Consider the following 14,603-nt stretch of genomic DNA (forward strand, 5'->3'; position numbering starts at 1 on the left):
CTACGCTAGAGGTTCATCACACTTCCTTAGATGAGATGACTAGCGACTCACTACGAGGCCGTTACAAAGAATCTCGTTGGTAAGGCGTAACCGCGAGAGTTAGGTCAGCGACGATGGGGCCCACCTCCGGGGGTACAAGCACAGGAGCGCAATCCAAGCACAGACCAAGCCGGAGGAGCAGGGACCATTGAAGCTTACTACTCTTGCCCCGCAGGTAAGTTACTCCAAACCAAAAAGACCTAATTAATAAGCCAAGTCTATCCCATTCTAGCCTTGTGGTAGCGCTGTTGTCCCAGGTTGTCGCTCTATGAACCGGTCCTTATGGAGAGTGGCCAACCAGGCAGTAAGCACCGTGCTGGCCCCCTAAACCATGTTTCTACAAAAACCATCTTTTAACGAGACGTGAGCCACTCATCCACACAGAGGGCCACTCTCAGAATTAAGTTCAAGTAAACCATTAGTCAAATTAATTAAAAAGGACCAGAGTGTGTTATAGCGCAGCAACCTAGCACAACTAACCAAAATGCAACCCAAAGGTATATATAAAGGATATAAAGTGGCTAGGAAAGTCCTTATAGGCATACAATATTAAAATGCAGTATGAAATTGTAATTAAAGGTGATAGGTTGTTCATGTTACACTTGCCTTCCTCGTACTGCTCCTGCTGCTGCTCAAAGTGCTCCGAAGATGGCTGCTCCGGGTACTGGTACTGGGGCTCCTCAGATGGATCAACGTCTACTCACGAACACATGGCCAAAACAATGCACAATAATAAGCATACAAGCAAATACTAACAAAAACTAAGAAACAGTACATCAATACATAAAAACAGCACACTAAACTAGTCTAAAACTATTCTACGCGTTACAACGATCGCGTGGACATAAAGAACGCTAAAAACAGAGCTAAAACGCGTAATCTAGGCTAAAAACAAGTTCTAGGGGCTTATTTGCGAGAAAACTAAAGTTCCAGGGGGTTCTGGGCAAAAACCGAGGGTCTAAACATAAATAACGGTTAGATCTAAGGGCTAGCGTGCAAAAACTCAAAGGCTGGTCTGCGGGCGCTATTTCTAAAGAGCTCAGGGGTTAAAGTGTTAAAAACTGGACCTGGATATAATTATTTTTCAACGCGCTAGGACTGCGGGTTTATATTAACCAAAGTCAGGGGCTCTTATGCAAAAGTGACAGGCGAAGCGGTATCTTTGATTTACGGCCGCTGGATCTAGATCCAAAGGCTCAGATCTAAACAGCCGTGGTTCTAATCTCGGCCGTCGGTTTCGGATCTGGTGGCTGGGGGGTTTGGGCACGCGGGGCGGCGGCGCTGCTCACGGAGCGCGGCGGCGCGCGGCCGCGGAGCCGCCGGAGTAAGCAAATCCGGCGCTTCGGGGGTCAAATCGACCCGGGTTTGGGTCGGTTGGACTCCACGCATCATGCGTGATCCACTGGGGAGGTTTCCCGGGTTCGGGGAGGCTCTGCAGGGGCTCGCCACGGCGCGGGGCGGAGCTGGGTGGTGGTGTTCGCCGGCGAGCGGTGTTGTGCAGCCGGGGCTATGCTACGGGCTACGTTATCTTGCACAAAAGAACCAGGAGGCTGATGAGGTGCTCACCGGGCTCGGAAACGAAGGAAGGGCCGGTTGGCGGCGAGCTCCGGCGGCGAGTCGCGGGCGGCGCTCGGTGGCGGGGCACTGCGGTGGAGTTCCAAGCGTCTGGACTCCCTGGTTCGGCTCCTGGCAGGGCTGTGACGATGAAGCGGGGGTTAGGGTGGTCCGGTGGTCGCCGGCGGCATGGAAATCGCGGCGGCAGAGCCACTTACCGGCGATGCGTCCCTGGCGAAATTCCCGGTGCGGCGTGACTTGGTCCGGGGTCAAGGAGCTCGAGGAGCTCCACTGGACGGGGGCGAAGCTAAAGCGGGGGTCCCGGTCGACGGCGGGTCGACGGGGCAGCGCAGGCGCGGCGGTGGAGGGAGCTCTGTTCCGGGCGGGGTGGCTGCTAGAGTTGCGGCAGCCTTTGGCGTGGGGTGTGGGTGCAGGGGGGTCCACCGGGTGGGTTTAAAGAGGCCGGGCGGGGATTGCGGCGGGGCGCAGCGAGATTTGGATCCCGGCGACCTCGCCGGTGATCTCGGGCGGCCGGTGCGGAGCCGGGAAGGAAGGGGAGAGGAGGGCGCTGACGTGCGGGCCCGGCGTGGCAGAGAGAGTGAGGCGAGCGCGGCTGTAGGCCTAGCAGGGTGAGCAGGCCGCGCGCGACGCGGCACTGGGCCGAGAGGGAAGCTGGGCCGGGTTGGGTAAAGGGGAGTGGGCCAAGCATGGGAAGTGAGGGGGGAGCTGGGCCGGGCTGGGCCCGCGAGTTTGGCTGGGCTGTTTTGGGTTTGGGTCCTTTTCTAATCCCTTTCCTTTCTATTTCCTTTCTTTTCTAAATCTAAATCAAACAGAGTTTGAATTCAAATACAAATTTGAATTCAAACCACACTCAAATAATTAAAACCATGCACCAGCATGAATGCAACATCAAATTTTTAAACTTAGACAAATTTTAATTACTTGAGGAACAAAAATTTAGATTAAATGCAAGTCTAACACAATAAACCTTAGAAAATTAAATAAAGCCAATTAAATTTATTGATAAATGCTAGAATTTAAATTAGGGTGTTACATACCCTACCCCCTTAAAGAAATCTCGTCCCGAGATTTAGCTGGGTTGGCTAGCAAAGAGATCTGGATATGTCTTCATCAGCTCATCTTCTCGCTCCCAAGTAGCCTCAGGTTCACTGTGGTGACTCCACTGAACTCTGCACATCTTGATGCGCTTGTTCCGAGTAACCCTCTCTGATGTCTCCAGAATCTTCACCGGATGCTCAGTATAAGTCAGATCTTCCTGGACATCTACTCCATCCAGGGGTGCCTGCTCCTCGGGTACTCGCAGACATCTCTTCAGCTGAGATATATGGAAGACATCATGAACTCCTGAGAGGCTGAGAGGTAACTCCAGGCGATAAGCAACTTCGCCTTTCCGCTCTAGCACCTTGAATGGCCCCACATACCGAGGTGCTAACTTCCCTTTGACATTAAACCTGCGGATTCCTCTCATCGGAGATACCTTCAGATACACATAATCACCGACACTAAAGGTCAGATCCCTCCGTTTGCCATCAGCATAGCTCTTCTGTCTGCTCTGTGCAATCCTCAGATTTTCTCGCACAGCCTGAACCATCTGCTCTGCATCATCTATGATCTCAGGACCAAAGAACTGCTTCTCACCAATCTGATCCCAATAGAGAGGAGTTCTACACTTTCTGCCATACAATGCCTCAAAGGGAGACTTCTTCAGACTGGCCTGGTAGCTGTTGTTATATGAGAACTCAGCATATGACAGGCACTTATCCCAACTAGTACCGTACTGAATGGCACAAGCTCTCAGCATATCCTCCAACACTTGGTTGGTTCTCTCTGTCTGCCCATCGGTCTGAGGGTGATAAGCCGTACTGAAACGCAGCTTCGTATCCAACGAATCATGGAGCTGCTCCCAGAACCGAGAAGTGAACTGAGACCCTCTGTCAGATATGATCTTCTTGGGCACACCATGCAAGCAGACAATCCAAGAAATGTACAACTCTGCAAGTCTGGCACCGGAGTAAGTAGTGTTCACTGGAATGAAGTGAGCAACCTTCGTCAACCGATCCACTACTACCCATATGGAGTTGTACCCTTTCTGAGTACGAGGCAATCCAACAATGAAGTCCATAGTGATCTCCTCCCATTTCCACTCTGAAATCTTCAAAGGCTGTAACAGACCTGCTAGCCTCTAATGTTCAGCCTTGACACGCTGACAGGTGTCACAAATAGCCACATACTCTGCCACTGAACGCTTCATCCCATACCACCAGAAATGTTCCTTCAGATCATAGTAGATCTTCGTGCTGCCCGGATGAATAGAGTAAGCTGTATCATGGGCCTCACTCAGAATCAACTTCCGGAGATCATGTACATCAGGCACACAGATCCGGTTCTTGTACCACAAGGTACCCTGATCATCCTCTCTGAAATGAGGAGCCTTGCCCTTCTTGAGCAACTCACGAATCTCCTGCAGCTTCTCATCATCTTTTCTGATGCTGCCTGATCTCTGACTCTAGAGTCGGTACTGCCTCAAATGCTGCACTGGAGGTATGATGCAAGAAGCCCAGACTCAACTGCTCGAACTCCTCGCATAACTCTGGAGGCATCTGGAAAGCCACGGCCATGTTGACATAACTTCTCCTGCTCAAAGCATCTGCTACAACATTGGCCTTGCCCGGATGATAGTGAATCTCCAGATCATAGTCCTTGACCAACTCTAGCCATCTTCTCTGCCGCATGTTCAGCTCATTCTGCGTGAAAATGTACTTGAGGCTCTTGTGATCAGTGTAGATATCACACCGCTGCCCATACAAGTAATGCCTCCAAATCTTCAGAGCATGCACAACTGCAGCTAACTCAAGATCATGAGTGGGATAGTTCAGCTCATGCCGACGTAACTGCCGTGAAGCATAAGCAATCACTCTGCCCTCCTGCATCAAAACACACCCAAGACCATCCTTCGAAGCATCACAATATACCGTGAACCTCTTCGTCTGGTCTGGCAGAGTCAGGACTGGCGCCGTAGTCAACCTTTTCTTCAGCTCATCAAAGGCCCTCTGACGCTCATCAGTCCACACGAAAGCCACATTTTTCTCCAGCAAAGAAGTCAAAGGCTTCGCGATCTTGGAGAAATTCTCAATGAATCTCCGATAATATCCAGCTAAGCCCAAGAAAGACCTAACTTCCTTCACTGTCTGCGGTGTCTCCCACTCGAGCACATCCTTCACCTTGCTCGGATCGACAGCAATGCCTCCCTGAGAGATAACATGACCGAGGAATGGCACCTCATCAATCCAGAACTCGCACTTGCTGAACTTGGCATACAACTGATGCTCTCTCAATCTCTGCAATACGAGTCTCAGATGCTCCTCATGCTCTTCTTCTGTCTTGGAGAAGATCAGAATATCATCAATGAAAATCACCACGAAGACATCCAGATAGTCCATGAAAACCATGTTCATCAGATGCATGAAGTAAGCCGGGGCATTAGTCAAGCCGAAGGACATGACTGTATACTCATATAGCCCGTACTTGCAAGTGAATGCCGTCTTCGGAATATCCCCAGGACGGATCCTCAGCTGAAAATATCCCGAACGAAGATCAATCTTCGAGAATATACGAGCACCTCGAAGCAGATCGAAGAGATCCTCAATACGGGGCAGTGGATGCTTGTTCTTGATGGTAACTGCATTCAGCTCCCGATAATCCACACACATCCTCTTCGAGCCATCCTTCTTATCTACCAGCAACAATGGAAAAGCCCAAGGAGAGAAGCTGCAACGGATATAGCCCTTGGCTAGCAACTCATCAATAGTCTTCTTAACCTCTTCATGTTCTATAGGTGGCATACGGTAGGGCCGCTTTGCAATAGGAGCTGTGCCAGGCAAGAGATCAATACAAAACTCAATGGTGCGTTCAGGCGGCATACCTGGCAAATCATCCGGAAAGACATCCAGGAATTCAGACACCACGCGAATACCATCCGTGGGTCTAGCCTCCATTTGATGAAGAAATCCAGAAGGCTCTACTGCACTGATAACAACCTCTTGGCCACTGGAAGCTGATAACAAGACTGTCCTCTGAGCACAATCTATCCGGACTCCCCACTTGGCCAGAGTCTCCATTCCCAGAATGACATCAATGCCCTTGGTGTCTAGCACCATCAGATCAGTACAGAACTCTACTCCCCTCAAAGAAACACTGACCCTCGGGCAGTAAGTGTGAGACCTCAACTGTCCTCCCGGTGAAGATACTAACAGGCACCTCTTTAATGTGCTAGTATGAATACCATGATGCTCGACAAAAGACTGAGTAATGAAGGAATGCGTAGCACCAGTATCAAAAAGCACTATAGCTGGATATGAATTAACCATGAACGTACCAATAACCACGTTGGGAGCCTCGGCCGCTGACTCGGCCGTCACGTGGTTCACTCGACCCTGTGCTGGCGCCCTGGGCTGAGCTGGGCGCCCCTGCTGTCCCGCCTGCGCCTTCCGGGGGCAGGCATTGGCGTAGTGCCCTGGCTGGCCGCAGTGAAAGCAGGTGCGAGGAGGTCCCTGAGCCTGCTGTCCGGTAGGAGCTGCCGGACATGGAGCCTGCGGTGCCAGTGGAGCTGGTGGAGCACGAGCCGGAGGTGCCGATAACCTCTGGCCCTGCCCTGCCTGCTGCTGCTGTCGAGGCAGGTACTACTGCGGTGGCCTCTACTGGTACTGCTGAGGAGGCCGGTACTGCTGCTGGTACTGCTGGGCGGCTGGAGGCGAGGACGAGTGTTGCTGCCGGTAGCAACGGGGACAACCTTCCTCTTCTTGTCCTCCATCTCCAGGTGCTTGCGCTCAGTGTTGAGCGCGCTGTCAACCAGATGGTTGAAGTCGTCGAAGTGGAGGTTGAGCAGCGCGTACTGGAGGTAGTCCTCAAGACCCTCCATGAAGTGCTCCTGCTTCTTGCGGTCATCCGCAACATCGGCAGGGGCGTAGCGAGCCAGCTGAAGAAAGCGATCACGATACTCCGTGACCGACATAGTCCCCTGATTTGACAAAGACAGATAGATATCGAAAGATTAACTCAAGATTCTTAAGGATAGAACAAGGGGTATTAGCTCAAAAGAAATCGCTGAATGATTATATTTAAGGTTACCTGCTTCAGTGCAAGGAACTCCTTCTGCTTCATCTTCATAACGCCCGCGGGGACGTTGTGGCTGCGGAAACGCTCCCTGAACTGGAGCCAAGTGAGAGCCTCGCGGTCGTGAACTGGGTGGGACTCCCACCAGTCCAAAGCTGCCCCTCGCAGCTGTCCTGCTGCGTACAAAACTCGCTCCCGATCATCGCACTGGGCGATGTCCAGCTGACGCTCCACTGCACGGAGCCAGTCGTCAGCCTGAAGAGGGTCGGACGTGTGAGAAAACGTCAGCGGGTGACCCCTCAGGAACTCAGCACGCCTGTCGCGAGGCTGCGGCGGTGGAGGAGGCGGAGGCTGAGTGTGAGCCTGCTGAAGAGCCTGAACAGTGTTGTTCAGGGTGGCCATCATCTGCATCTGGAGCTGGAAGTACTGCTCCGGAGTCAAAGGTGGCGGCATCGGGATCCCGGTCCCCTGGGTGTTCTGACCCTGGTTGTTCTGCCCCACTGGTCAGAACCACGCCTGGTGTTCACCATCTGATTTTGGACAAAAGATTTCACGAGTAAGGATATTGCAGGAATAAATTCAGATGGATATGATAACTCTTTGCGGAAAAAGACTCAGCCATGATAAAGTAGACAGGATAGAGTGGACTGTTTTACCCCCAACGATCTAACTCATTTTATTAATTAGTTAACTTTAACATCTGAGTGATTTTCTTTAAACAAATTTAAACAACTAAGCTATGCAACCAGTCAAAAATCCAAATCAAACATGTAGCATAATAACAAGCAGACAATTTTTCACAACTTAGCCGAGTTTAGCAAAAGACTCGACTAACGCAACGCGTCGCAGAATGTGCTATCGTATTATTATAAAAGGGTCACCTAGCTAATACTCATGGTGGTCAGATGACTGATTCAGGCCAAAATCTACGAAAACTATTCTTCAGAGAGAAAAATCAAGGCAAGACGGGTAAAAAGTCATAGAAGTCAAGGGGTATAATAGTAAAATAGTTTCAGCAGGCAAGGATTGGAGAGAAGAAGTCCTAAAACTCGACCAGTTCTATCTAGGCTTCGTCCTACAGTCGATACGGCTCTGATACCACTCTGTAACACCCGGTTTATAAAAGAACATAAACCGAGCAATCATATACGTGCCAGGATCAAGTCACACGTATATACAACAGAATGAACAGTATATCATAGCACATATCACATAAAAAGATATAATAAAGCGAATACGAATGTTATTTATTACATTAATGACAAACTGTCTGATACAGCGGAAGCGAAGTACAAAATACGAATAAAACTCTCCGAAGCTGAAGCAGGGCGCCACAGGGACGTCGACTGGGAGACGAACACCTAGAAGTCCTCGTAGTCCTGGTAGCGCTGGACGAACTCCCTCGTGTCGGCAGGAACTGAGCAGCAGTAGCGTAGCCAAGAGGAAAAAGTAGAGAAGAGGCAAGAGTGAGTACACAACCATACTCAACAAGTATAACACAAACTATGAGGCTCTAAGGTGGGCTGACTCAACTGCATTAGCTTTTAAGTGTTGGCAAGATTTTATTTAAGCTATTTACTACTAGTTGATGAATTACCATTAACCCAGTTACATAGTAATTAGTCAAGTTTAATCATGTAACTACTGAGAAACCAAACCAAAACCAAGCCACCAAGGTAACCCCGAGAAGCACCTCCCTCGTCGGAAGGAGATAACTTCACTAATCAAAAGGAGGATCTGGGCCGCTCATAACCGTGAGCACGGCTAGTATACCAGTTTTACACTCTGCAGAGGTTGCACATCTTTACCCACAAGTCGTGAGCTATGCTAGAGGTTCATCACACTTCCTTAGGTGAGATGACTAGCGACTCACTACGAGGCCGTTACAAAGAATCTCGTTGGTAAGGCGTAACCGCGAGAGTTAGGTCAGCGACGATGGGGCCCACCTCCGGGGGTACAAGCACAGGAGCGCAATCCAAGCACAGACCAAGCCGGAGGAGCAGGGACCATTGAAGCTTACTACTCTTGCCCCGCAGGTAAGTTACTCCAAACCAAAAAGACCTAATTAATAAGCCAAGTCTATCCCATTCTAGCCTTGTGGTAGCGCTGTTGTCCCAGGTTGTCACTCTATGAACCGGTCCTTATGGAGAGTGGCCAACCAGGCAGTAAGCACCGTGCTGGCCCCCTAAACCATGTTTCTACAAAAACCATCTTTTAACGAGACGTGAGCCACTCATCCACACAGAGGGCCACTCTCAGAATTAAGTTCAAGTAAACCATTAGTCAAATTAATTAAAAAGGACCAGAGTGTGTTATAGCGCAGCAACCTAGCACAACTAACCAAAATGCAACCCAAAGGTATATATAAAGGATATAAAGTGGCTAGGAAAGTCCTTATAGGCATACAGTATTAAAATGCAGTATGAAATTGTAATTAAAGGTGATAGGTTGTTCATGTTACACTTGCCTTCCTCGTACTGCTCCTGCTGCTGCTCAAAATGCTCCGAAGATGGCTGCTCCGGGTACTGGTACTGGGGCTCCTCAGATGGATCAACGTCTACTCACGAACACATGGCCAAAACAATGCACAATAATAAGCATACAAGCAAATACTAACAAAAACTAAGAAACAGTACATCAATACATAAAAACAGCACACTAAACTAGTCTAAAACTATTCTACGCGTTACAACGATTGCGTGGACATAAAGAACGCTAAAAACGGAGCTAAAACGCGTAATCTAGGCTAAAAACAAGTTCTAGGGGCTTATTTGCGAGAAAACTAAAGTTCCAGGGGGTTCTGGGCAAAAACCGAGGGTCTAAACATAAATAACGGTTAGATCTAAGGGCTAGCGTGCAAAAACTCAAAGGCTGGTCTGCGGGCGCTATTTCTAAAGAGCTCAGGGGTTAAAGTGTTAAAAACTGGACCTGGATATAATTATTTTTCAACGCGCTAGGACTGCGGGTTTATATTAACCAAAGTCAGGGGCTCTTATGCAAAAGTGACAGGCGAAGCGGTATCTTTGATTTACGGCCGCTGGATCTAGATCCAAAGGCTCAGATCTAAACAGCCGTGGTTCTAATCTCGGCCGTCGGTTTCGGATCTGGTGGCTGGGGGGTTTGGGCGCGCGGGGCGGCGGCGCTGCTCACGGAGCGCGGCGGCGCACGGCCGCGGAGCCGCCGGAGTAAGCAAATCCGGCGCTCCGGGGGTCAAATCGACCCGGGTTTGGGTCGGTTGGACTCCACGCATCATGCGTGATCCACTGGGGAGGTTTCCCGGGTTCGGGGAGGCTCTGCAGGGGCTCGCCACGGCGCGGGGCGGAGCTGGGTGGTGGTGTTCGCCGGCGAGCGGTGTTGTGCGGGCGGGGCTATGCTACGGGCTACGTTATCTTGCACAAAAGAACCAGGAGGCTGATGAAGTGCTCACCGGGCTTGGAAACGAAGGAAGGGCCGGTTGGCGGCGAGCTCCGGCGGCGAGTCGCGGGCGGCGCTCGGTGGCGGGGCATTGCGGTGGAGTTCCAAGCGTCTGGACTCCCTGGTTCGGCTCCTGGCAGGGCTGTGACGATGAAGCGGGGGTTAGGGTGGTCCGGTGGTCGCCGGCGGCATGGAAATCGCGGCGGCAGAGCCACTTACCGGCGATGCGTCCCTGGCGAAATTCCCGGTGCGGTGTGACTTGGTCCGGGGTCAAGGAGCTCGAGGAGCTCCACTGGACGGGGGCGAAGCTAAAGCGGGGGTCCCGGTCGACGGCGGGTCGACGGGGCAGCGCAGGCGCGGCGGTGGAGGGGGTGGCTGCTAGGGTTGCGGCAGCCTTTGGCGTGGGGTGTGGGTGCAGGGGGGTCCGCCGGGTGGGTTTAAAGAGGCCGGGCGGGGATTGCGGTGGGGCGCAGCGGGATTTGGATCCCGGCGACCTCGCCGGTGATCTCGGGCGGCCGGTGCGGAGGCGGGAAGGAAGGAGAGAGGAGGGCGCTGACGCGCGGGCCCGGCGTGGCAGAGAGAGTGAGGCGAGCGCGGCTGTAGGCCTAGCTGGGTGAGCAGGCCGCGCGCGACGCGGGACTGGGCCGAGAGGGAAGCTGGGCCGGGTTGGGTAAAGGGGAGTGGGCCAAGCGTGGGAAGTGAGAGGGGAGCTGGGCCGGGCTGGGCCCGCGAGTTTGGCTGGCTGTTTTGGGTTTGGGTCCTTTTCTAATCCCTTTCCTTTCTATTCCCTTTCTTTTCTAAATCTAAATCAAACAGAGTTTGAATTCAAATACAAATTTGAATTCAAACCACACTCAAATAATTAAAACCATGCACCAGCATGAATGCAACATCAAAATTTTGAACTTAGACAAATTTTAATTACTTGAGGAACAAAAATTTAGATTAAATGCAAGTCTAACACAATAAACCTTAGAAAATTAAATAAAGCCAATTAAATTTATTGATAAATTAGGGTGTTACACCACATTTCAACGTTCAACTTTTTCTTAGGAGAAGAACGAATAGGTTAGCACCAACCATGAAGGGTTTTTGTGAATTAGGAACTTGGGAGTGACATCTAACGGCAATTTCCTTCAAAAATAGTTCTAGTACTCAGGTTTTTTGAGGGCCCCCGATTTAGGGTCGGCAGCCGAGTCCTCATGGTCCCAGCACATGATAGCTCAGGATCTGTAGGGCATAAGAGCGAATGGTTTGAGCGAGAAAACGAATTTTGGGGTAAAATAACTCTCTCGCAGCAAATTGACGGTGCGGCTCGCAAGACCTATTCGTGTACTCAGGTTATCTGAGGACCATGTTCCCTGGATGCGTAGGTGGGTTCTTAAGAAGCCCACATTTCACCGTTCATCTTTTTCTTAGCAGAAGAACGAGCAGGTTGACGCCGGCCATGAAGGGTTTTGGTGAATTACGCCCTTGGGAATGACATCTAACGGTAATTTCCTTCAAAAATAGTTCTAGTACTCAGTTTTTTGAGGGCCCTTGATTTAGGATGGGCAGCCGGGTCCTTATGGTCCTAGCACATACAACTCAGGATTTGCAGGGCATAAGAGCGAATGGTTTGAGAGAGAAAACAAATTTTGGGGTGAAAATAGCTCTCTCGCAGCAAATTGACGGTGCGGCTCGTAAGACCTATTCGGGTACTCAGGTTATCAGAGGACCATGTTTCCAGGATGCATAGGCGGGTTCTTAAGAGCCCACATTTCACCGTTCAACTTTTTCTTAGGAGAAGAACGAGCAGGTTGATGCCGACCATGAAGGGTTTTGGTGAATTACGCCCTTGGGAGTGACATCTAATGGTAATTTCCTTCAAAAATAGTTCCAGTACTCAATTTTTTTGAGGGCCCCTGATTTAGGATGGGCAGCCGGGTCCTCATGGTCCTAACACATGACAGCTCAGGATCTGCAGGGCATAAGAGCGAATGGTTTGAGCGAGAAAACGAATTTCGGGGCAAAAATAGCTCTCTTGCAGCAAATTTACGGTGCGGCTCGTAAGACCTATTCGGGTACTCAGGTTATCCAAGGACCATGTTTCCTGGATGCATAGGCGGGTTCTTAAGAGCCCACATTTCACCGTTCAACTTTTTCTTAGGAGAAGAACGAGCAAGTTGACGCCGACCATGAAGGGTTTTGGTGAATTACGCCCTTGGGAGTGACATCTAACGGATATTTTCTTCAAAAATATTTCCAGTAGACCAGTACTCTATTTTTTTAAGGGCCCCTGATTTAGGGTGGACAGCCGGGTCCTAATGGTCCCAGCACATGACAGCTCATGATCTGCAGGGCATAAGAGCGAATGGTTTTAGCGAGAAAATGAATTTTGGGGCGAAAATAGCTCTCTCGCAGCAAATTGACGGTGCGGCTCGTAAAACCTATTCGGGTACTTAGGTTTTCAGAGGACCATGTTTCCTGGATGTGTAGGCGGGTTCTTAAGAGCCCAAATTTCCCCGTTCAACTTTTTCTTAGGAGAAGAATGAATAGGTTAACACCGACCATGAAGGGTTTTGGTGAATTAGGCCCTTGTGAGTGACATCTAACGGTAATTTCCTTCAAAAATAGTTCTAGTACTCAGTTTTTTTTAGGGTCCCTGATTTAGGGTCGGCAGCCAAGTCCTCATGGTCCCAGCACATGACAGCTCATTATCTGCAGGGCATAAGAGCGAATGGTTTGAGCGAGAAAACGAATTTCGGGGCGAAAATAGCTCTCTCGCAGCAAATTGACGGTACGGCTCGCAAGACCTATTTGGGTACTCAGGTTATCCGAGGACCATGTTTCCTGGATGCGTAGGTAGGTTCTTAAGAAGCCCAGATTTCATAGTTCAACTTTTTCTTAGGGGAAGACCGAACAGGTTAACACCGACCATGAAGGGTTTTCGTGAATTAAGCCCTTGGGAGTGACATCTAACGGTAATTTCCTTCAATAATGGTTCCAGTACTCAGTTTTTTTGAAAGCCTTGATTTAGGGAGGGCAGCCGGGTCCTCATGGTCCCATCACATGAAAGCTCAGGATCTGCTGGGCATAAGAGTGAATGTTTTGAGCGAGAAAACGAATGTTGGCGCAAAAATAGCTCTCTCGCAGCTAATTGACGGTGCGGCTCGTAAGACCTATTCAGGTACTCAGGTTATTCGAGGACCATGTTCCCTTTATGCTGAGGCAGGTTCTTAAGAAGCCCACATTTCACTGTTCCACTTTTTCATGGGAGAAGAACGAACAGGATAACGCCGACCATGAAGTGTTTTGGTGAATTAAGCCCTTGGGAGTGACATCTAACGGTAATTTCCTTCAATAATGGTTCCAGTACTCAGTTTTTTGAGGGCCCCTGATGTAGGGTGGGCAGCCGGGTCCTCATGGTCCTAGCACATGACAGCTCAGGATCTGCAGGTCATAACAGCGAATGGTTTGAGCGAGAAAACGAATTTTGGGGCGAAAATAGCTCTCTCGCGGCTAATTAACGGTGCGGCTCGTAAGACCTATTCGGGTACTCAGGTTATCCGAGGACCATGTTTCCCGAATGCATATACGGGTTCTTAAGAAGTCCACATTTCACTGTTCAACTTTTTATTAGGAGAAGAACGAACAGGTTAATGCCGACCATGAAGGATTTTGGTGAATTAGGCCCTTGGGAGTGACATCTAACGGAAATTTCCTTAAAAAATATTTCCAGTACTCAGTTTTTTAGGGAGCCCCTGATTTCAAGTGGGCCGCTGAGTCCTCATGGTCCTAGCACATGACAGCTCAGGATCTGCATGGTCTAGGAGCGAACGGTTTGATCGAGAAACCGAATTTTGTGGCGAAAATAGCTCTCTCGCAGCTTATTGACGGTGCGGCTCGTAAGACCTATTAGGGTACTCAGGTTATCTGAGGACAATGTTTCTAGGATGCGTAGGCGGGTTCTTAAGAAGCCCACATTTCACCGTACAAGTTTTTCTTAGGAGAAGAACGAGTAGGTTGACGCTGCCCATGAAGGGTTTTGGTGAATTATGCCCTTGGGAGTGACATCTAACGGTAATTTCCTTCAAAAATAGTTCCAGTATTCAGTTTTTTTGAGCGCCCCTGATTTAGGGTCAGTAGCTTGGTCCTCATGGTCCTAGCACATGACAACTCAGGATCTGCAGGGCGTAAGAGCGAACGGTTTGAGCGAGAAACCGAATTTTGTGGCGAAAATAGCTCTCTCGCAGCTTATTGACGGTGCGGCTCGTAAGACCTATTAGGGTACTCAGGTTATCCGAGGACCATGTTTCTTGGATGCGTAGGTGGGTTCTTAAGAAGCCCATATTTCACCGTTCAACTTTTTCTTAGGAGAAGAACGAGTAGGTTGACGCTGACCATGAAGTGTTTTGGTGAATTAAGCCCTTGGGCGTGACATCTAACGGTAATTTTCTTCAAAAATAGTTCTAGTACTCAGT

This window comes from Panicum virgatum, chromosome 6N (genome assembly GCF_016808335.1).
Source record: "Panicum virgatum strain AP13 chromosome 6N, P.virgatum_v5, whole genome shotgun sequence".
NCBI classification, from domain to species: domain Eukaryota; kingdom Viridiplantae; phylum Streptophyta; class Magnoliopsida; order Poales; family Poaceae; genus Panicum; species Panicum virgatum.